This window comes from Oryx dammah, unplaced genomic scaffold (assembly GCF_014754425.2).
Source record: "Oryx dammah isolate SB20612 unplaced genomic scaffold, SCBI_Odam_1.1 HiC_scaffold_5, whole genome shotgun sequence".
In the NCBI taxonomy this organism is placed as follows: domain Eukaryota; kingdom Metazoa; phylum Chordata; class Mammalia; order Artiodactyla; family Bovidae; genus Oryx; species Oryx dammah.
Window position 1 is genome coordinate 14,760,668 of NW_024070189.1, and position 25,416 is coordinate 14,786,083.

Consider the following 25,416-nt stretch of genomic DNA (forward strand, 5'->3'; position numbering starts at 1 on the left):
TCTCAATCAGGTTTCTTCCCACCACTCAAATAGGTCAATAATTTGGCAAGGTGCTTCTGCCAGTGACTCAAAGAATGACAAGACTTTCCATTGCTCCAACAACTCAGGTTCTACCAGCAGGAAAGCACATGCTCCATATCCAGGAAAACCAGCCTCACCAATGACAAAACTGCTCACGCTGTGCCTTTGAACACTACAGTTCCACTCTTAGATGTGAAGCTATTTACAAGTCTTCAAAGCAGTAGCTGCTTTTATTCCCTAGGGAAGCTTCTACAGGGCTATAAATCTTATGGGATAATAAGCAATTTTCTGAAAGCCCTACACCTTAATAAGAGAGGAAAACTTGGTGTTCCTGGGGGCGGGGTGAGAGGGAAGTGGCTACAGTCTCTGTAGAATATTTTGGGAAAATAGAGAAGATTAAGTTGATCTACCAGCATCTGAGAGTTCAGGTGCATTTATCTACCTTTTTTAGCAGGAAAAAAAAAAAAACCTCACTCTTACAGAAGCTACCTTACCCAGAGAAGCTATTACTCATTATGAAGAGTCCCTTGGTGATCCCTGCCATCTCATTCCCAGCTCACAGGTAGAAATGATCCTGAAGCCTTAATTGCTTTCCATAGGTCATCATCACTGTCATCCAATGCTCTTTAAGGAACAAAATTTTAAAAGGCATCTAACATTATCAGCTGTCAGAGTGTTCAGCTCTGCCTTAAGACAGGCCTGCCTGTCAAATGAAGAGCAAGTATCACAGTGGAAAGATAGGCCTGCCTGCATTCAAGCAGATGCTACAGATTCTCGCATAGGAAGAAAGCAAAGAAATGGAGGACCAACTCAAAACAGAGGGGCTGCAGGTCCTGATTCATAACAACTTCTGCACTAAAGAAATTCCAAAGCCCCTGAGAAAAGAACTGCTGCAGTTCAGCTTGGGAGCCCAATCAGGAAGAACAAAGAGAGGGACAGGCTGAAAGCAAGGTGTCAGTGATGTGAGGACCAGAAAGCAACCCTGTCTTTCAGAAATGGTGGTGTGGCTCCATGCCTGTTCCAAACGCTGGGCAGAGATAGGCTGTCAGGAAGTCAGTGAAGCTCTGTTTCTTTGGGCTACAGTATAAATTGATGAAAAGACATCTAGGAGCTAATCTTCTAAGGCAACGAAGGTGCTCTCTTTAGTGTGCACTGATGGGGTCTGGGGTGGGCATCCATGAAGCAAGGAAGAAAGACTACAAAAGAGAGAGGAAATGAGAGAGTGGTTCCCAAGAATAGCCCCAGGAAAGGCAGAGAGATGGCAGGCTTCAGCCAGGATGGAGTGAAGGAAGCCCCAGCAGGGTGTGCTGCTTTTGTAGAGACAAGAGCAACATTTAAATCTGGAAATAGGACCTCCTAGTTTACCCTTCACCTTGGCATCTGACTGGTTCATCTTCTACCCACGCCCATGGTATCCACATTTGTGACCAATGTCACGCTTCCTGGTGTGTCTTTGAGCAAGTGGAGTTAATCTTCCCTAAGTGTTAGTTTCTCATGGCTTCTGAAGGCAGCTACCACAGTGCTCACTGGCTAGAACAGCCAACTCTACCCCAAGTCGGGTCAAATTCTAAAGGTCATGGGTGCATCTTTAGGGTCACCAAATTCATGGGTCAAAGAAACAAATGCAAGACTGAAGAATAAAGCTGTCAGGAAATTCTATCCTAGATAGAATTCAAGAGGATGAGGTATGTCTAGGGAGCACTAAAGGGGCCTTCTGATGTTTAATAGACAGTGAGATATAGAGGTCAAGCAAGCCTGGGTTCAAATCTTAGCCATTCTATTTATGACCTGTGGGAAGAATTACTTAAACTCTCAGAGCCTCAACTTCATTTCAAAAATAGTGATAGATTCCGCTTCCTGTAATTTACAGGACAAAACAAAGATGAAGCATCCTGGCAGAGTATCTGTAATTAATAAATGTAAATTTCAAGAAAAGAGTCTTAATCAAAGTCAATTTATTAGAAGGAAAACCAGAAAGTGAGCTAGGGAATTTCTATCAGTGATAACAAAGGCAGCCAAATAACAAATTACTTCCTAAGTATTAGATTATCAAGTGCCATTTACCTCTATATTGGTTACAAATCCTGTTGTGTTTAGGGGTTTTTCCTGCTTGTCTTTATTTTTTATTCCATTTTCAGCCCATGGCTATATGTCTAGTGTGCTATTTAAAGACTTCCATAGATTGGCCATCTAGGCTCATGACCAAAATTCCTCCCAGTGTACATACACAGTTTATCCATACTTCCGGCCAGTGGGTATTATTGAGCACCTACTGTATGTTAGACGCTACGGCAGGCAATGAGGATCCGATACTCAGAATGGTTCCTTCCTTCCTGGAAAGTGTATTTCAACAGGTAAAACAGACACAGAGATTCCTATTGTAAGATAGGGAAAGAAAAGTGCTGCTTCACCCCTTGAGAGTCCATTTGCCTTATAAAACACTTCATTCCCACATCACTGGCCAGAATATTCCTGAAAGAGGGAAGGGAAAAGGAAGGGAGAGAGAGGAGGAAGTGCACCATCGAAAAATAACATAAACTTGGATTTGCTAAGCTTCTGGCCCATACTTCATTGACATTTGACAGCAATCCTAGCGGACTTCCCCTCCCCCACTGGCTGCCATGGGATCAGTAAAGTACCTCCAGGTGGCAGGGAGTTTACCGAATAGCCTTGTTAATGATGACCTTCCTGGAAACTCTGCCAGAATCTCTGAGCAGGTCTTTCCCCCTCTCTGAAGCAATCATGCTTTATCAGTTTTTCTACATAATGACCTATGGAAATAAGCCAGTCATGGCAATATGACTCCATTTACTTAGCTCTGAGCTACAAATGGCCTGGCGAACAAGGTGAGCTAATGGAAAACTAACACACGCTGGCCCAGGTCAACAGCTGTTTCCATTGTAACTGTGGCCTGTGACACACAGGTGTACTTAGTAGGCCCTGATGCAGACTGCCATCTGCTCACTGAATGTTTTTCATTTCCTTTCAACATGCAGACAGATACCAAGAATTGGAAGTGTGATGGACATCAACCTTGCTTCTTTCAGGCCCAGATGGTTGGAGAGCCCTCCTACTTGATTTACGTCATGAACGGGGGAATCTTTAACTCAGCACCTCAAGATTTCTCATTGATCTTCTCTGGGAGAAATAGGAATGATATGTACTTTATTCTGTCATTTTGCTTAAACATTTAGTATTCATATACATTCATAATTTCACCACATCAAACCTCTCTGGAGTCATAATTGCACCACCTTGTAGAAGCATTCAGGCTGGGCACTCCTTACCGCATCCCCAGTCTGAATACAGAGACAGTACAGATAAAGACACAGTGCTTTTGATTCTGAGAACTATGCTTTACCGTAATCCGGGCCCTTTCCCTGTATTCCGCATTCTGAGTGTCCAGGCTGGTTGCGGCTGTCAGGGTGAGAGCTGAAGGACCAGTCTGGCCCTGGAGAGGCGTGTGACAGCTCCACATGGCTTTCCTTAGTTTATGAGGGCTCACATGGCCTATTTCTTGGGGCCTTTAGCTGAAATCGCAAGATACTGAGAACAATTCCACTCAATATCCTCGTATGCTTGTGTGCTTGGCATTTGCCTCTCTCACTCCTGGAAACACCCAGCAGAGACCATGTCTACTTCAGTCAGTGGTTTATCCTCAGAGCCTCCAACGGTGCCTGGTACATTTAAGATTCTGGTCTTGGTTCCACACTGCCTGATACAGCCTGGTCTTGAGCAAGTCATTTAACTTTTCTGGGCTTGAGTTTCTGCACTTACTATTTATTAATTACTTTCATACAGTGCACTATATAAAAGATATTCAACATCTCCTATAATCGCTTCCCAATCACTAAGAACTCTTAGCCATGAGGATGCTCTTTTATTTCATTTGAACTATATGAAGTTGCATTTTGAAGGTCAAAAGCAGCTGAATAGCAGAAATTTCACATGATTTAACCTATCTCATTACATGAATTTTTATTGAGCACCTCCTACACACAACATTTGGTTGTCAGATATTGGGTATTCAGTAATGAACAAAAAGAGACACTGGCCTTACATTCTACTTGGAGAAGACAAAGAATAAACAAACAAATGAATATATCATGAGTCATGCAGTGAAGGGCACCAAGAAGGAAAATAAAATAGGATAAAGAGGCAGAGAATTACTTAAGACCATGGCAACCCACTCCAGTACTCTTGCCTGGAAAATCTCATGGACTGCAGCCCACCAGGCTCCTCCGTCCATGGGATTTTCCAGGCAAGAGTACTGGAGTGGGTTGCCATTGCCTTCTCCAAAAGACTTACTGCTGCTGCTAAGTCACTTCAGTCGTGTCCAACTCTGTGCGACCCCATAGACGGCAGCCCACCAGGCTCCCCTGTCCCTGGGATTCTCCAGGCAAGAGTACTGGAGTGGGTTGCCATTGCCTTCTCCAAAAGACTTACTACTATGTACCAAATATGAAAACATATTGGGTCCTCTGAATGTTATCAGTGTTCTTAAACAAATATGAGGGTTTGAAAAATAAAATCCAAGCATCTTTAACTCTGTATGAACCAAAACATTATGGACTCCTAAGCTACAAGGAACATTTTGCTTGGCTATTACATTTAACCAAAACAACACATGGTTTTATAAAAAAAAAGTAAGCTGAGAGTTAATAGGTCCAATGTTCTACAAGTTCAGATATGTATCATTCCTGCTGTCCAAGTACCACACACACACTGAGTTCCCATATCTGTTGAGCAGATCAGTTTAGCTCAGCAGTGATGGATGAATATTTACAAGCATCTTATTTACAGTACTTCTTTCTGTAGATTACAGGCCAATATTCTTTTCTTCCACTCCTAGTCAATCCGAGTTTGGTTTTCTCAGTGAGAAGGGGTAAATGTGAAAATGGTTGCTCAGCTGCTTTACCACTCATACTCCATAGTGGACATGGGCCAGCATGAAAGCAGCTGTCAATGTGAACAGCAGAGTGCTCTCAACCTAAGGGGCTACTCCTACGTTCACCACCATGACAATCACAAAAAGAGGAAGCAGCAACCGATTCAACATTGGGCACCGGGTACTGCTCATCTGACAATCAGCTGACATGTGCTGTTGGCAAAGGCTGTTCCAACCATTAAGTAGAACACTCTAGGGTGTAACTCTAAATATCTGAAGCTGACAGGAGGATCCATGCTGTAGGCAAAATGAATAGCAGACATGGAGAAAAGACAGGAACCACAGCTTCATAGACTGAATTGTGTTTCAACGTGTTATTTTTATAGCTTCTGAAAAAATTTAACAAACTCATTGGAAGAGTCACGCACAGTGCACAACCAATGATCATGGCAGTGAATAGGTCTCCATATAAGAAATTAAACAGGAAAGGTTCCTACCAGGCCTCAGCTCCCACAACCGCAGTCACTATGTAGACAAAAGAAATAGTCACCTGGCTGATGTCATATCCCCATGGCAGGAAAAGAATCCCTGTGTTATACTTTTCCCAGTGAGACAGGATGAAAGAAAACAAAACTACCCACTGCAGGAGATAAAGAACAAAAACACTGAAACCAGATGATCCTCGTCCAAAAATGGAATACATGTGACAAAAAGTAAACACATGACCAGCTGTCCAGGCCATGGTCAAAAAGCTCCCCCTGCAGAGTGCTGGAATTGGTTCTGTGGGCTTGCTTTCCGTCCACACCATCTAGCGTGTAGGCCATGAAGCTGAGGATGCCCACTACAATCCAGACCCAGTTGGGTACATGCTTGTGACCTGGTGCTAAAGCATAAAAGTCAGGATCAAAGTATGCCCTAAGTAGAAAATTGAATACAGCCAGCAGAAAGCCAGAGAAGGCTATCAGATTTGGAGCCAGCCAAGTAGGAAATACCTTTACTACAGTGTTCCAAAATGGGTGCATGACATACAGAGAGAGTGGATTGGTATCCACAGCACTGTACTTGTACTTATGAATGCCAGCCAGCTGCTCCGGGCTCACTTGCCCGGAGACAACTTGCCGTAACAACCCAAACACGAGTGCCCAGTCGGCAGCGACGCTCCAAGACAGGAGACTCTCTATAATAGGAAAACAGGCGTGCTACACCACTGGCAGCCAGTTCATGACGTTCTCACAGCAAGTATACTGGGGTGGTTGGCCATTCCCTTCTCCAGTGAATCACGTTTTGTCAGAACTCTCCACTATGACCCAACCATTTTGGGTGGCCTGACATGGCTCATAGCTTCATTGAGTCATGCTAGCCTCTTCACTATGACAAGGCAGTGATCCATGAAGGGTGAAGTCAGGTGGGCCTTAGGAAACACTGCTGTCAATAAAGCTAGTGGATGCAATGGAATTCCAGTAGAGCTATTCAAAACCCTAATAGATGATGCTATCAAAGTGTTGCACTCAACATGTCAGCAAATCTGGAAGAACCAGCAGTGTCCACAGGACTGGAAAAGGTCAATCCTCAACCCTTTGCAAGAAGGATAATGCTAAAGAATTCAAACTACAGGACAATTGCACTCATCTCCCATGCTAGTAAGGTCATGCTTAAAATCTTGCATGCTAGGCTTCAGCATTACGTGAACCAAGAACTGCCAGACATCCAAGCTGGGTTTAAAATAGGCAGAGGAACCAGAGATCAAATTGCCAACATTCTTTAGATCATAGAGAAAGCAAGGGAATTCCAGAAAAATGTCTACTTCTGTTTCATTGACTACACTAAAGCCTTTGACTGTGTGGATCATAAGAAACTATGGAAAGCTCTTAAAGAGTTGGGAATACCAGACCATCTTATCTGTCTCCTGAGAAACCCGTATGCAGGTCAAGAAGCAACAGTTAGAACCCTGTATGGAATAACTTATTTGTAGGATTGAGAAAGGAGTATGACAGGTCTGTCTGTTGTCACTCTGTTTATTCAACCTATACACTGAACACATCATCAGAAATGCTGGGCTGGATAAGTTACAAGCTGGAATCAAGATAGATGGGAGAAATATCAACAATCTTGGGTATGCGATACCATTCTAATGGCAGAAAGTGAAGAGGAACTAAACAATCTCTTGATGAGGGTGAAGGAGGAGAGTGAAAAAGCTGGCTTAAAACTAAATACTGAAAAAACTAAGATCACGGCATCCAGTCCCATTATTTCATGGCAAACAGAAGGGGAAAATGTGGAAGTAGTGACAAGTTTCCTCTTCTCGAGCTCTAAAATCACTGCAGATAGTGACTACAGCCATGAAATCAGAAGACAACTGCTTCTTGGCAGGAAAGTATGACAAACCTAGGCAGTGTGTTGAAAAGCAGAGACATTACTCTGCTAACAAAGGTCCATATAGTCAAGACTATGGTCTTCCCAGTGGTCACATATGGTTTGGATAGCTGGACCGTAAAGAAGGCAGAGCACCAAAGAATTGATGCCTTTGAACTGTGGTGCCGGAGAAGACTCCTGACAGTCCTTTGGACAGCAAAGAGATCAAACCAGTAAATCTTAAAGGAAATCAACCCCGAATACTCATTGGAAGGACTGATGCTACAGCTGAAACTCCAGTATTTTGGTCACCTGATGTGAACAGCTGACTCACTGGAAAAGACCCTGATGCTGGGAAAGATTGAGGGCAGAAGGAGAAGGGGACAACAGAGGGTGAGATGGCTGGATGGCATCACTGATGCAAAAGATATGAACTTGGGCAAACTTCAGGAGATGATGAGGGACAGGGAAGCCTGGCATACTGCAGTACACCGGGTTGCAAAGAGTCAGACATGACTGGATGACCGAACAACAACTCTTAAATATGTTTAAGAGCCAACAGATGTTTGAGGATAACTGCTCATCTTAAGGTCAGGAGACAAAGCCAACCAATGGTAACTTAGAGGAAACAAAACTTCACAAAAAGAAAAGGTCAAAGTTCTTTGATGTCTTCAGAGAGAGGAGAGAAGAAATGGATACTTAACTGTTAAAAGAAAAATTTTGAAAATAAAATAATTCTAAGAAATAAACAAATCTATACTGGAGATGAAGGAAAAACTCAGTGAGGTGGTTGCAAATCTCCTAGAAAATAACTAAAAATTATAGAAAATAGAGGAATGTAAACAAAGGTGAAAAATCAAAAATAGGGAAAAAAATATAGGTTAAAAAAAGACAATCATCCACAAGGTCAACATTCAAATAATGAAAGTTTTAAAATAGAGAGAAGAGAATATTGGAGAGGAGGGAATGAAATTTTCATTCAAATAACTCAAGGAGTTGCCAAAATCATTGTGAAGTTTCAGAACCTTGGGCACAAAGAAAGGAGCATTTTCAGAAAGAGGAGAAGACAGGTTTCACACAACGATCCTGGACTATACTGGGGAAAATGAAGCAATACTTTCTCCAGACTGGGAGAAATTCTTTCAAGCTTGAAATTTCATACCCAGGCAATTAAACGCAGGAGTCAAATAAAATTATTTTTAGACAGGCAAGGTTTCAAAACATTACTTTAAAACTTACTCAGAAAAGTAGTACAATAGACGTTCATACAAAGGAGCAAAACAAGAAAGCTTACAAAGGATCCAAGGAACAGGAGCTTGTTGACAGAGGGAACAAGAATCCCAGGGAGGTGGTGAAAAGAAATGCCAAGCTCACAACCCTGCGACCTGGCTAGAGAACTCAGAAGACTCTAGGATGAACACCTGAGTGCCTGAGATTTACACACAGGAGAGTGAGCTTGAGCATAATTACACAGAAATATAAGTAAATATAATAGCTCAGTTGGTAAAGAATCCGTCTGAAACGCGGGAGACCCCAGTTTGATTCCTCGCTTGGGAAAATCCCATGGAGAAGGGATAGGCTACCCACTCCAGTCTTCAGCTTCCCCTGTGGCTCAGCTGGTAAAGAATCTGCCTGTAATGCAGGAGACCTGGGTTCGATCCCTGGTTTGGGAAGATCCCCTGCAGAGGGAGAGGCTACCCACTCCAATATTCTGGCCTGGAGAATTCCATGGACTATGGGGTCGCAAAGAGTCGGCCATGAGTGACTTAAAAAAATTAAATAAATAACTGAAAGTTTTAAAAAGATGATGACAAACTCCAGTGGCAAACAGAAAGGAATGGGGAAGAAAGAGACAAGAGTATTATATGGTCCAGCTATGAAAATGTTTATATAGTCATACTATGAAGATATGGAATATTAGTATAATCAAATGCTGTCTTACTGTGGATGAGGGATATGACAGTAGGAGAGAGGGTGTAAAAGCATAATAGACCTTCACCTTCCATAGTGGGAAGTCAGTGCTTAACGGCTAAACCCAAGAATTAGGAATACAGATAATCATGCTGCTGCTCAGCTTTTCAGTTGTGCCTGACACTTTGTAACCCCATGGACTCTAGCCCACCAGGCTCCTCTGACCATGGAATTTTCCAGGCAAGAATACTGGAGTGGGTAGCCATTCTCTTCCAGCGGATCTTCCCTACCCAGGGATCAAACCTGAGCCTCTCGCAGCTCTTGCACTGGCAGGGGGATTTTTTACCACTAGCACTGCCTGGAAGCCCTATATATATTACATATATATTTATATGGGCTTCCCTAATTGCTCAGTTGGTGAAGAATCCATCTGCAATGCAGCAGACCCCAGTTCAATTCCTGGGTTGGGAAGATCCCCTGGAGAAGGGACAGGCTACCCACTCCTGTATTCTTGGGCTTCCCTTATGGCTCAGCTGGTAAAGGATCTGCCTGCAATGTGGGAGACCTGGGTTCGATCCTTAGGTTGGGAAGATCCCCTGGAGAAGGGAAAGGCTACTAACTCCAGTATTCTGGCCTCGAGAATCCCATGGACAGTCCATGGGATCTCAAAGAGTTGGACAGGACTGAGCAACCTTAGAAGAAATAAAATATGTATCCCCATATTATTCAAAGAAATGAAAGTACCATATTTATTCAATTCTGAGACATCTTTTTGCATTTCAACATATCCATAATCAGGATATGTCTCAACCCATGGTGTAACACAGTGTAACTGGCAGCTTTTATAGCATCATATAATCATAGGCATTAGTGACTAAATTAAATGAGGCCAATATTAAAATCAGACAAAGGCTGGATGCCTGCCTCTGGGAAGCAGTAATTGGGAGGGAGGGTGAGAGGAACTACTGTTTAAGTAACAAACTTTTGAAACTGACTCTTTAAATTATGTCCAGGTATACATTGTTTTCTCTGTTGGCTCTGATGGTAAAGAATCTGCCTGCAGTGACGTAGGCAATGGTTCAATCCCTGTGTCAAGAAGATTTCTTGGAGGAGGAAATGGCAACCCACTCCAGGACTCTTGCCTGGAGAATCCCATGGACAGAGGAGCCTGGCAGGCCACAGTCCACGGGGTCACAAAGAGTCAGATAGGACTGAGGGAAAAAACACTTTCACTTTTTTCATACATTATTTTAAAATATATATGTTAAAAAAAATTCCTTCAACCGCCTTGTGGAGAAGTGTCCCTAAGAGGACAAGACTGGGAAGAAGGAGATGAGTAGGAGGTTGTTAGTAGTTCAGAGGGGATTGGTGATGGCTTGGACTAGACTGAGAACAGTGGAGGTGGTGATAAGTGGCCAGATACAGGATATATATTTGAAATAAAGCTGCTCAAATCTTCCCATGGATTCAGAGTGAAAGAAAGAGGAAAGTCAAACGTAACTCAAAGTGTTTGGCCTGAGCAGCCAGAAGAATGAAGTTTCCATTTCCAGAAATGCAAAGTCTACAGGGAAAGCAGGTTAAAGGAGGAAAACATCAGGAGTGCAGGCAGGACGCATCAGGATCCCATTAGATGCCCAAGTGGGCATGGCTGGCAGGCAGACTGCCTAAACCTGGAGCTCTGTTCTAGCTACACCGAAGGTAAAGTGTGGCTTTGTTTCTTCGTGTTCCTATCTGCCCCCTTTAACAGTAGGATGATTTTTCGCTTGCTTTTATAGATAGTAATAAAGTAAGCCTTAGTTTTTGTGTGTGCACATACTCAAACAAAAGAAAAATTTTCGTTTTTATCTACTGGTTCAATTCAGTTCAGTCACTCAGTCGTGTCTGACTCTTTGCGACCCCATGAACCACAGAATGCCAGGCCTCCCAACTCCCGGAGTTCACCCAAACCCATGTCCATCGAGCCCGTGATGCCATCCCACCATCTCATCTCTATCATCCCCTTCTCCTCCTGCCCTCAATCTTTCCCAGCATCAGGGTCTTTTCCAATGAGACAGCTCTTCGCATGAAGTGGCCAAAGTATTGGAGTTTCAGCTTTAGCATCAGTCCTTCCAATGAACACCCAGGACTGATCTCCTTTAGGATGGACTGGTTGGATCTCCTTGCAGTCTAAGGGACTCTCAAGGGTCTTCTACAACACCTCAGTTCAAAAGCACCAATTCTTCAGTGCTCAGCTTTCTTTATAGTCCAACTCTCACATCCATACATGACCACTGGAAAAACCATAGCCTTGACTAGATAGACTTTTGTTGGCAAAGTAATGTCTATGCCTTTGAATATGCTGTCTATTTTGGTCATAACTTTCCTTCCAAGGAGTAAGCATCTTTTAATTTCATGGCTGCAGTCACCATCTGCAGTGATTTTGGAGCTCAAAAAAATAAATTCTGACACTGTTTCCACATCTATTTCCCATGAAGTGATGGGACCAGATGCCATGATCTTCGTTTTCTGAATGTGGAGCTTTAAGCCAACTTTTTTACTCTCCTCTTTCACTTTCATCAAGAGGCTCCATAATTCTTTTTCACTTTCTGCCATAAGGGTGGTGTCATCTGCATATCTGAGGTTATTGATATTTCTCCTGGCAATCTTGATTCCAGCTTGTGTTTCTCCCAGCCCAGTGTTTCTCATGATGTACTCTGCATATAAGTTAAATAAGCAGGGTGACAATATACAGCCTTGAAGTACTTCTTTTCCTATTTGGAACCAGTCTGTTGTTCCATGTCCAGTTCTAACTGTTGCTTCCTGACCTGCATACAGGTTTCTCAAGAGGCAAGTCAGGTGGTCTGGTATGCCCATCTCTTTCAGAATTTTCCACAGTTTTTTGTGATCCACACAGTCAAAAGCTTTGGCATAGTCAATAAAGCAGAAATAGATGTTTTTCTGGAACTCTCTTGCTTTTTCCATGATCCAGCGGATGTTGGCAATTTGATCTCTGGTTCCTCTGCCTTTTCTAAAACCAGCTTGAACATCTGGAAGTTCACGGTTCATGTATTGCTGAAGCCTGACTTGGAGATTTTTGAGCAGCTCTTTACTAGCGTGTGAGATGAGTTCAATTGTGTGGTAGTTTGAGCGTTCTTTGGCTTTGCATTTCTTTGGGATTGGAATGAAAACTGACCTTTTCCAGTCCTGTGGCCACTGCTGAGTTTTCCAAATTTGCTGGCATATTGAGTACAGCACTTTCACAGCATCATCTTTCAGGATTTGAAATAGCTCTACTGGAATGCCATCACCTCCACTAGCTTTGTTCGTAGTGATGCTTTCTAAGGCCCACTTGACTTCACATTCCAGGATGTCTGGCTCTAGGTGAGTGATCACACCATTGTGATTATCTGGGTCATGAAGATATTTTTTGTACAGTTCTTCTGTGTATTCTTGCCACCTCTTCTTATCTTCTGCTTCTGTTGAGTCCCCACCATTTCTGTCCTTTATTGAGCCCATCTTTGCATGAAATGTTCCCTTGGTATCTCTAATTTTCTTGAAGAGATCTCTAGTCTTTCCCATTCTGTTGTTTTCTTCTATTTCTTTGCATTGATTGCTGAGGAAGCCTTTCTTATCTCTCCTTGCTATTCTTTGGAACTCTGCATTCAGATGCTTATATCTTTCCTTTTCTCCTTTGCTTTTCACCTCTCTTCTTTTCACAGCTATTTGTAAGGCCTCCTCAGACAGCCATTTTGCTTTTTTGCATTTCTTTTTCTTGGGGGTGGTCTTGATTCCTGTCTCTTGTACAGTGTCACGAACCTCCATCCATAGTTCATCAGGCACTCTGTCTATCAGATCTAGTCCCTTAAATCTGTTTTTCACTTCTACTGTGTAGTCATAAGGGATTTGATTTAGGTCATACCTGAATGATCTAGTGGTTTTCTCCACTTTCTTGAATTTCAGTCTGAATTTGACAATAAGGAGTTCATGATCTGAGCCACAGTCAGCTCCCAGTCTTGTTTTTGCTGACTGTATAGAGCTTCTCCATCTTTGGCTGCAAAGAATATAATCAATCTGATTTCGGTGATGTCCATGTGTAGAGTCTTCTCTTGTGTTGTTGGAAGCGGGTGTTTGCTATGACCAATGTGTTCTCTTGGCAGAACTCTATTAGCCTTTGCCCTGCTTCATTCTGTATTCCAAGGCCAAATTTGCCTGTTACTCCAGGTGTTTCTTGACTTCCTACGTTTGCATTCCAGTCCCCTAGGATGAAAAGGACATCTTTTGGGTGTGTTAGTTCTAGAAGTTCTTGTAGGTCTTCATAGAACCGTTCAACTTCAGCTTCTTCAGCGTTACTGGTCGGGGCACAGACTTGGATTACCGTGACATTGAATGGTCTGCCTTGGAAACAAACAGAGATCATTCTGTTGTTTTTGAGACTGCATCCAAGTACTGCATTTTGGACTCTTTTGTTGACTACAATGGCTACTCCATTTCTTCTAAGGGATTCCTGCCTAGAGCAGTAGATATAATGGTCATCTGAGTTAAATTCACCCATTCCAGTCCATTTTAGTTCGCTGATTCCTAGAATGTCAATGTTCACTCTTGCCATCTCTTGTTTGACCACTTCCAATTTGCCTTGATTCATGGACCTGACATTCCAGGTTCCTGTGCAATATTGCTCTTTACAGCATTGGACCTTGCTTCTATCACCAGCCCCATCCACAGCTGGGTGTTGTTTTTTGCTTTGGCTCCATCCCTTCATTCTTTCTGGAGCTATTTCTCCACTGATCTCCAGTAGCATATGGGGCACCTACTGACCTGGGGAGTTCATCTTTCAGTGACCTATCTATCTGCCTTTTCACACTGTTCATGGGATTCTCAAGGCAAGAATACTGAAGTAGTTTGCCATTCCTTTCTCCAGTAGATCACATTCTGTCAGACCTCTCCACCATGACCCATCCATCCTGGGTGGCCCCACACGGCATGGCTTAGTTTCATTGAGTTAGGCCAGGCTATGGTCTGTGTGACCAGATTGGCTAGTTGTCTGTGACTGTGGTTTCAGTGTGTTTGCCCTCTGATGCCCTCTCTCAGTGCCTACCATTGTACTTGGTTTCCCTTACCTTGGATGTGGGGTATCTCTTCATGGCTGCCCCTGACCTTGGGTGTTGGGTAGCTCTTCCTGGCCCACTGCCCCTGACCTTGGGTGTGGGGTAGCTCCTCCCGGCCCACTGCCCGTGACCTTCGGTGTGGGGTAGCTCCTCCCAGCTCGCTGCCGCTGACCTTGGGTGTGGGGTAGCTCCTCCCAGCCCGCTGCCCGTGACCTTGGGTGTGGGGTAGCTCCTCTAGGCCACGCTTGTGCACCACCGCCACCACCGTCACACTTGTGCACCACCACCGCAGCCAGGCATTTTCAGCAAATGCACCTTACGGCCAAGTAAGACAGCATACCTGTCCAGTAAACATAAGCATGTTTCACTTAGACTTTGGTTCTTTTACGCAGAATCATTCTGCTCTAGGTATTGTGTTTAAAGCGATGCTGTAAACCCTGTTTGTGAAAGTGGATACTTGCTGCTTGGAGAAAGATCTAAAACCAGGGCTCCTTACTGCATTGAATGATGGATGCCACATCTCTTAAGTAACCTGCTCAAATCCCCTGCAAACAGCTGACTGGTCAATAATATCATGTCTAATTTCTTGGCACTCCCTCCACACACACACACATACACACCCTGCAAAGCAATTAACGATAACTACATCAAGTCAGATGAAGCAACTCAAGCTTACTTTCTTCAAAGATCACTATAGTCCAGTCCTGCTTTTATCTTTTCAGACTTTTTTTAGCTGTAGTTGACATGTGCAACATGTTGATTTGATACGTTCATATATGATTATAGTCAACAATACCATACCATAAACTTCAGAGTTGCTAAGAGATTATACCTTAACTGTTCTCCATATTTTATTTTGTTTAACACACACACGCACACACAAAACTACATAATATAACAGAGGTGTTAGCTAATGCTATAGTGGTGAGTGAAAGTCACTCAGTCATATCCGACTCTTTGCGACCCCATGGGTATAGTCCATGGAATTCTCTAGGCTAGAATACTGGAGTGGATAGCCTATCCCTTCTCCAGCAGATCTTCCCAACCCAGGAGTCGAACCAGGGTCTCCTGCATTGCAGGCAGATTCCTTACCAACTGAGCGATCGGAGAAGCCCTGCTATGGTGGTAATCATACTGCGAAACATAAATGCATCTCATCTGACTTTTCAATTCACATTTCACTCTGAGAAACAGTCTAAGAGACATAAAGAAATCCTTTTGAACCAAGAAAACAAACATATTGACCTGATAAGGTCTTAAGCAATTACAGAAAGACTCTTTGAAGACTTTTCTTGAGTTCTAACTAGTTTTTGGCTGTCGTACTTGACCTACCTCATGTGTCAGGGGCAGATCTGATAGATCCCTTCAATATTCCAAGCATTGGAATGATCCTCTAAGATGAGCCAAGCAGAGTGGGTTGACATTCACAGGTTAATTCTAGATGAGGAGTCAGAAAAGCACCCAGCCCACAGTTTTTTTTTTTTTTGGCTCTCTGCGGTTACAGACATTTCTATTAGTTCACACTTCTTTGATCCTTTTAGAAAATCTGGAGAACTTTCCATTTCTTTGTACATTTATTATTTTCAAGTTCCAACTCCTCCACCTCCTTCTCTACCCCTAAGCACCTGAAACAAAATATTTGATCATTTCTATAGCAGTATATAGTTAAACATGAAAGAACAAGTAGGTCATTTTCACCAATTTCTAGTGACAATTTAAAGACTATTTTCTACCAAATTTTCTTGTTACACCCACACTGCCTTTTCCCCCCAATGTTTCTTTCTTATAAAAATGACTCCATATATATAATAGAGGTGTACAATAGAAATATACACCTTTTATCAGTCATGATAGGTTGACTACGTTGTGGTGACAAACAACTCCAAATCCCAGTGGCTTAACACAGCAAAGGTTTCTCTCGCTCATAATACATTCCCTTTACATGCTAGCTCCATGCCACTGCGTCCTTACCCAGTGATCCAGCTGGAGACTCTACAACTATCAGTTGCCAAGGCAGAGGAGAAGGGCAGCCCTGAAAAAAATGCACTGGTTCTTAAACGTCCATCTAGAAAGGACATGCGCATCATTGCCATCACATGTCTTCAAACAAAGCAAGTCATGTGACCAAACCTCATTTCAAAGGGTCAGATAAGCATTAACGCTTTTGCAAAAGGGGCATTGAATATGAGTAAAGAGTTATACACCCTATTATTCACACCCTACCCCTGAGTTACAGTGCATCTGGTCTTAAATCACAATCCCTAGTAATAGAGGACATGTCTGTTCATTTTTGCCCAGATGTTTTTCAGAAAAACATCTAAATTGTGAGTTCCAAATCACTGTCTCAACCTCACTCTGTGTGTTTGGCTAATGGTGTCACATTCTGTAGATAAATAAAGGTCATCATCTCATTAAATGAGTATGTTTCAGACCACAGGAAAATGTGTGACACGGTTACCAAGGTTCTTCACTTATAACGAAGGTCTGAAATGTCAGCAGGGGAGACCAGGAGCCAATTTCAGGCTGGCAGAATCAGTTCCAATTGCAATTGTGCAACAGTAATTATGCAACTCTTTTCCCTCCCTTCTCCCTAATGTTATGGGTGTCAGGAAATGTGCTGTTCTTTCTGACAGAGTCTACATGGCTCAGGGAGATATTTGGGTACATGTGGAGAAGGATTTAACTGAAGTAGGAGTGGTGAAGTTCAGGAATCATGACCTTTCTAGTATAATTGGATGAATCAGGCAGTTTACCCAGTTGCCAATCAAGTGTGGGTTGTACATCCACAGCTTACTCCATCCCCATCTGTGGTATTGTGATACAATAAGAAATATTTTGCTCTTGTCGCCAGCTCCTGGCACAGCACTCCTAAAACCCTTGAAATTTCTTAAGTGGCAGGGATAAGAGGAGCAGCTTTTGTTATTCGTGAGAGGCCCCTTTCAACCATACCTGTGTTGATGCTAATGCGGTGACTCCTGGATGGCTGGGCTAGACTCAAGAGGCCTCAACCTTGAGAGCATTGAAATTTTCAGTCCTTCCCCTTTACCTGGCTGGAGGCTGAGTTAATCACCAAGGACCAATGATCTGATCAATCGTGCCCATGTAACACAGCCTGCGTGAAAATCCTACCAACCAAAGGGGCTCAGAGAACTTCTTGGCTGGTGAATGCGTGGAGGTACTTGGAAGGCAGTGCCCTTGGAGAGGACATGGAAGCTCCCCTCTCTTTCCCCATACCTTGCCTTGTGCCTTCTTGCATCTGAGTTATATCCTTTTATAGTAAATATATAATATATAAATAGCAATTAATAATTAATTAATTATTAATATTATATATAAATATATAGTAAATAAATAGGATCCAACCAGTCCATTCTGAAGGAGATCAACCCCGGGATTTCTCTGGAAGGAATGAGGCTAAAGCTGAAACTCCAGTACTTTAGCCACCTCATGCAAAGAGTTGACTCATTGGAAAAGACTCTGATGCTGGGAGGGATTGGGGGCAGGAGGAGAAGGGGACAACAGAGGATGAGATGGCTGGATGGCATCATTGACTCGATGGACATGAATCTGAGTGAACTCCGGGAGTTGGTGATGGACAGGGAGGCCTGGCGTGCTGCGATTCATGGGGTCGCAAAGAGTCGGACACGACTGAGCGACTGAACTGAACTGAACTGAATAGTATATAGTAGATATACATATAGATATATAGTAAATAAATTGTTGTTTCTGAGTCCTGTCCTGTGAGCCATTTCAGCAAACTGTCAAACTGCAGGGGAGCGGGGGTCACAGAAACCTTTGATTCATAGCTGGTCAGCCAGAACACAGATGACAGCATGGAGCTGTGACTGATGTCTGACACGCTGGGGAGGGCAGCCTTTGGGGACAAAGCTCTTAACTTTTGGGGTCTAAGCTGACTCCAGACAGTGTTATAACTGAACTATAGGGCACCTATCTAATTGGTGTCCAGGAAGTTGGAAAATTAGTTGGTGTGGGGGAAAAAAAAGACACTTGGTGTCAGAAATGTTTAGAGGAGAAACAGAAAAGAGTTTTGTTCTTTTACCATCTTTGTTTGGTATCTTCCCAGGTGGCACTGGTGGTGAAAAACACTTGCCTGCCAACCACTTTGTATAGTGGTTGTTTGTATAGACTCGATTTGATATTTCTTACCTAGACTATGTCACTTTTCTTTTGCCTCTAGTCTCTCTGCCTCTCGCTTTTCACTCCAACTTCCACAAAGCAGCCAAGAGTTATCCTACTGGAGTTCAGTTCTGGTGGTGAAAGTCACCATCAGCAAGGAATTTAGTGGCACCTTCTTGCTTACAGAATGCAACACAGAATTACTTACAGAGACCCTAAGCACAGCATTCTACCAACAGTTCCAATCCAACCTACTTTTCATTCTTTATTTTCCAAAACACTCAAGTTTCATGCAGTATGAAATTGACAATAGTGAACACTTCTCAGCTGCAAACATGCCCTGATTTTGAAAGATAAAGGTATAGCTGCTCTTCTCCATAAACTTGTATGTCTCTCTGGGTTCAATCCAGGGTTGAGAAGATCCCCTGAAGAAGGAAAGGCAACACGCTCCAATATTCTTGCCTGGAGAACTCCATGGACAGAGGAACCTGACAGGCTGCAGCCAGAGGGTCACAAAGAGGGGGACTCAACTGAGTGACTTTCACTTTTCACTGACCCAAATGGTCTTTGAAAGACTCATGATAACAGGCCTCCAGATGGAAATGGAATATCTGCAGCCAGTTTTTGATAAACAGTTATATATGTTGCATTTAGAAATAAAAAGTAGATCACTTAAAAATTATCTTAAAACAGTCATATCAGAGTGAAGTCAAGGATAGAAAGAAGAAATGATTATATTTAGTTATCACAGCAAAAATGGTGTATTTTAATACCCAAACATGAATGTTGCCTTAAAACCAATAGCTTAGTTTAGACCTTATCAGTTCCGGGTAAGATTTATTTTAATTCAAATTTTCAAATCATCCCAATTGATTACACTGGCTAAGAAACAGTTTATACTGTTGAGTAGAAAACAATGGTGTCTTCACTGGTTAAAAGATACCAGAAAAAAAAAAATTAGAGTATTTTGTTTGTTAGCTTATTTGTATAATGCTCTGCTTTCTTCTCCCTGACCTTGGATATTAGTGGATCAGTCATGTCTGACTCTGTGACCCCATGGACTTTAGCCCACCAGGCTGTTCTGTCCATGGGATTTTGTAGGCAAGAATACTGGAGTGGATTGCTATTCCCTTCTCCAGGGGATCTTTCTGACCCAGGGATAGAACCCAGGTCTCCTGCATTGCAGGGAGATTCTTTACCTTCTGAGCCACCAGGGAAGCCTTCCCCCTGACCTTATATGTGCTCTAATCTTTGCTCCCTTTGGGTTTTCCCTCTAGAAGGCCCAGCTCTACAACAAACAACTCCACAACCTCAAACTTAGCACTTTTTTACTTTCTGCTCTTAACTAAACCCAACTTCCTCTAACCTAACCTCTAATCTTCCTCTAACTAAAGCTAATACCACTTCCCTTCTAATAAAAGTTGCTTATTTTCTAGTTTCCCAAGTACCTCAGGGTTGGCAGCATGTCCATGCTTCAGACATGTATTGTCTACTCTCTGCCAACCCTGGACCTGCTGAGCTGACCCTGGACCTGGTGAGCTGTGTGTTACCTGGCAAGACCATTCTCTAATTCTCATTGCTGAAGTCATCTGTCCACCTTCTGCACACTAGCTGAGCTTCCTTTTAGACACTGTCCACCAATCTCACACCTCCTACTTCCTCTGACGCTGAGACTCTTCTCAAATGGCCTTAACTCCTACTCAAGGAGAATAAGTCATCAGATTGAAATTATATAATTGCAGCTTCTCACACCAAATTCCTAAACTCTCCCATTCTCCTCCCTCCTGTTTCAAAGCAGAGGTTGCCTCTTCCCATGAAAATCAATCCCTCCATCCAGGCTTAAATTCTTCTCTTTTAGATTTTTCTTCTCCAAAATTGTGTGCAAAAGAATCTCAGTTTGCCTCTCTCTCTCCCCCTTACCCCACCATCCCCCTCGCCCTCTGTGTCTCCTAGCTCCTTCCCACTAGCATTTAGCCATGCTCATGTCTCTGCAAATTATTTTCTTTAAAAATCAAATACAGAATAAAACCCTAGATAACCCCATAGTCTTTCCATCCACCACCCTATTTCTTTCCTTCTGGTGTTATTTATTTTTTTAATTTGGCTTCATTTTCTTCTCTTCCCCTCTTCATGGGAAATCTGGTTCCTGGGCTCACTGTCTCACTTCCTCTCACCAAGCTCATCATTATCGCTTGACACTACATCCATTGAAGGTATCTGAGCTCTCAGCTAACTTAATGACTTAGCACCTGCCAATTAAATGGAATGATCCTTTTTTTCTACCTGAGCATCATCTCTTATGCAACTTTGTTCCTGTCTCATTTGCTGGCAATCTCTTCTCAAACATTGACTACTGGGGTCATGTTGGGAGGGCTTTATCTGAAATCCTTGCTCTTCTCTCTCTACACTCTCTTCACATCATCCGCCCCTATGACTTTGCAGTAGACATCAAGGGTGGTCTGCTGGTCCCCTCAAATTGCTTTCATCAGTCTGTGTGCCTCTCCCTTGGTTTGGGGGTCTTTTTTCTTTCAGTGGCACCTCCAGTTTCCTTCAAGCTTTGGAGCTGATTCTAATGCATTTCTGAGATGACTCTTAGGACATAAGTGTCAAAGACACTGTTAAATGAGGTGAAGATACCAGGACAGTCTCATTAGAGTTCCAAGGAGAAGATCTAAAGGCTCCAAGATGTGGGCATTTTGGAATGGCCCTGTTATATAATATCCAAGAACCCATCTAATGATGGAGGAAGAAAGTAGCTAGGTCTGGTTCATAGGTGGGTCAGCTTGGTACGCTGGTACAAACTAAACACAGACTGCTGCTAGTCTCTCAAATTCTGCCTAACCCAGACACTGCTGTCCTGAAACAGACTGGTATAGCTTCATAAAGGGACAACTGAGGTTACAGCCTGGAGATGACACCCAGTGAGGTCAGGGTGTTGCTTTCAGGATGTAACATGTACCTTATGCCAATGTTCATTACGTGTTATTCTGTCTCCAATATGTAGAATGGATGAATCCAGGAACCAGGGTAGAATTAGAGTCTACTCAACCCATTCCCAGTGACCTCTTGTCTTTTGGGAAATTTGTGCTTCCAGGGACCCAGAAAGACTTTAATTACCATCCCCATGCTGACAAATGCAAGCTCTATCATTTGAATCAAGATTGCTGGGAGAAATATCAACAACCTCAGACATGCAGAGGATACCACTCTAACGGCAGAAAGAGAAGAAGAACCAAAGAGCCTCTTGATGAGAGTGAAAGAGAAGAGTGAAAACACTGGCTTAAAACTCAACGTCCCAAAACTAAGATCATGGCATCTGGTCCTATCACTTCATGGCAAATAGATGCGGAAACAGGGGCATATTTTATTTTCTTGGGTTCCAATCACTGTGGATGGTGACTGCAGCTATGAAATTAAAAGACACTTGCTCCTTGGAAGAAAGCTATGACAAGTCTAGACAGCATATTAAAAAGCAGAGACATCATTTTCCTGATAAAGGTCCATATAGTCAAAGCTATGATCTTTCCAGTAGTCATGTATGGATGTGAGAGTTGGACCATAAAGAAGGCTAAGCACTGAAGAATTGATGCCTTCACACTGTGGTGCTGGAGAAGAATTGAGAGTCCCTTAGAGTGCAAGGAGATCAAACCAGTCAATCCTAAAGGAAATAAACCCTGAATATTCACTGGAAGGACTGATGCTAAAGCTGAAGCTCCAATATTTTGGCCACCTGATGTGAAGAGCTGACTCACTGAAAAAGACCCTGATGCTGGGAAAGATTGAGGGCAGGAGGAGAAGGGGGCAACAGAGGATGAGATGGTTGGATGGCATCACTGACTCAATGGACATGAATTTGAGCAGACTCCAGGAGATAGTGAAGGACAGGGAAGCCTGGCGTGCTGCAGTTCATGGGGCCACAAAGAGCTGGACATTACTGAGCTACTAAACAACAACAATCATCTGACCCATAGCTTTCTTATGAGCTCCAAATCTGAATACAGAACCACCTGTCTGATTTTCAAATTAGATACTGCAGAGTCACCTGAAACCTAATATGCCCAGAACTGAACTTATCTCTCCATTCCTGCAGGATGTCACTGCAAGTAAACAGTGCTGGCATCAACTCAGGTGCTCGAGCCTGAAATCTGCAGTCTTTAAAATCTCTCATTTCTTTATCCACCATATCCAAAGCAACTATCAAGTTTTGCCAATTCAATCTCCTACCCCCTAAGGTCAAATTGCATCTTTCTGAGTCAGATCATCGGAACAGCCACATGGTGGCAGCCTCTACGACGGCCCCGAGCGACTCCCACCCGCTGCTATTCACACTGTGGTATGGCCCTTTCGCCCTCCACCTCTAATAGAACACAGTGAACACGATGGGATGCGACTGCTGAGAGGGTGACAAGATTACTCGAGCTCTCATTTCCTTCTCATTCTCTCACTTGCTGCTTCTGAAGGAATCCAGCTGCCACCGTGCTGAGAGCCACCCCGTGGAGACCCGGACGGCACAGAACCGAATAGAAGCCTCCAACAACAACTATCACACACCAGAAGTCCCCAGTCCAGTAGTTCCAGAGGAACTGATTCTGGTCAACAGCCACATGAGTGAGTATGGATGTGGCCCTCCCTCCCGTGGGCCCGAGACATGGCATCGTCCCAGCAGACACCTGGGCTGTAGCCCTGTGAGGTCTCAAGCAGTGTCTCTAGGCAAGCCAGGCCAGGGTCCCAAAGCACGAATGATGAGGGTGTTTGCTGTAAGCTGCTAAGCTTTGGAGGGATTTATGATGTGGTAACAGTAACTCAGTTGGTAAAGAATCTGCCTGCAATGCAGGAGACCCTGGTTGGATTCCTCGGTTGGGAAGAGCCCCTGGAGAAGGGATAGGCTACCCACTCCAGTATTCTTGGGCTTCCCTTGTGGCTCAGCTGGTAAAGTATCCGCCTGCAATACAGGAGATCTGGGTTCGATGCCTGGGTTGGGAAGATCCCCTGGAGAAAGGAAAGGCTACCCACTCCAGTATTCTGGCCTGAAGAATTCCATGGACTGTATAGTCCATGGGGTTGCAAAGAGTCTGACATGACTGAGCGACTTTCACTTTCAACAGGTTGAGCGCAGTCATCTTACTGGTCTCCGCCTGTGCATTCATCGTTACCTTCTATAATCGATCTCCCCACTGAAGCTGAAGTCTCACTTTACAAGTGAAAACTACAATTGTGTTGCTTTCTTTATAAACCCTCAAATTGCCTATTGCTGTTGGGATTAAGGCCAAAAATCTTTACTCTGCTCTTTGAGGCCCCTGTGATCTGGTTCTAGCTGCCTTTTTTTTTGGTCTCATTTCACATCCCTTTTCCCATCCACTCACCCTGATCCAACCCCTCAGGCCTTCTTCCAGATTGTTGGGGTTGTTGCTGTTTTGTCTTTAACAAGCAACGTTTCTTCCTCCCTGCTGTACGCTGTTCCCTCCATCTGAAACACGCACCCCTGTTCTTCGCCTGCTCACTGCCACCCTGCTCTCAGATCGCCTCAGACGTCGCCTCCCCCAGAAGGCTTTACTGATTCCATCTCAGGCTAAGTCAAGCGTTGCCCATGACACATTCCCTTAATACATCACACCAACATGACAAGGGACATTTGTCATTATTTGTTCTGTCTGCCTCTCCTGCCAACCTGCAAACGCCCTGAGGGCAGAGAAGATAACTCCATTGCTCACATCCTCATCACCAGGGCTCACACAGGGTTTGGTACATGACAACAACCTCATATGTCGATTATTCGTGAAGGGAAGCAATGGACAAATGAACTGAGAAAAATATATCATCTTACAGCATGACAAAATATGGTCGATTATTTCAAACCACCTTAAACACAAGGAAGCACAGCAAAAAGCGTCCCGTGCTTTACGTGCCAAATGTCTGAGATTGACTGTTCATGCGAAAGACTTAACAACCTATGATATGAAAGCAGTGCGAATCAATCAGATTTTAGACATTCAAGTGTATATGTTTGTCCAAGTGCTCTTTTTCTCCACAAATGTTTATTGAATGTCTGCTTTGTGATGGGAAATTTTCTAAGCTGAGAACAGAGACAGTAATGAAGTTTCTTGCCTGAGTAATTGGATGAATGGTGGTATTGTTAACCAAGATGGGAAAAACTAGGGAGGAACAGGTTATGACAAAAGTAACAATTCTTTTAATGAATTATAAAAAGCTTCAGTTCAGTTCAGTCGCTCAGTCGTGTCTGACTCTTTGCGACCCCATGAATCGCAGCATGCCAGGCCTCCCTGTCCATCACCAGCTCCCAGAGTTCACCCAAATTCACATCCATCGAGTCGGTGATGCCATCCAGCCATCTCATCCTCTGTCATCCCCTTCTCCTCCTGCCCCCAGTCCCTCCCAAAATCAGGGTCTTTTCCAGTGAGTCAACTCTTCACATCAGGTGGCCAAAGTATTAGAGTTTCAGCTTCAGCATCAGTCCTTCCAATGAACACCCAGGACTGATTTCCTTTAGGATGGACTGGTTGGATCTCCTTGTAGTCCAAGGGACTCTCAAAGAGTCTTCTCCAACACCACAGTTCAAAAGCATCAATTCTTTGGCGCTCAGCTTTCTTCACAGTCCAACTCTCACATCCATACATGACTATCAGAGAAACCATAGCCTTGACTAGACAGACCTTAGTCGGCAAAGTAATGTCTCTGCTTTTGAATACGCTATCTAGGTTGGTCATAAATTTTCTTCCAAGGAGTAAGCGTCTTGTAATTTCATGGCTGCAATCACCATCTGCAGTGATTTTGGATCCCCAAAAATAAAGTCTGACACTGTTTCCACTGTTTCCTCATCTATTTCCCATGAAGTGATGGGACCAGATGCCATGATCTTTGTTTTCTGAATGTTGAGCTTTAAGCCAACTTTTTCACTCTCCTCTTTCACTTTCAGCAAGAGGCTTTTTAGTTCCTCTTCACTTTCTGCCATAAGGGTGGTGTCATCTGCATATCTGAGGTGATTGATATTTCTCCCGGCAATCT

At 43.4% G+C, this 25,416-nt stretch overlaps 1 pseudogene; it reads right to left on the bottom strand.

Moving 5' to 3' along the window:
* Positions 1 to 4,873: 4,873 nt before the first annotated feature.
* Positions 4,874 to 25,416, bottom strand: part of LOC120863446 — a 31,471-nt pseudogene continuing 10,928 nt past the window's right edge.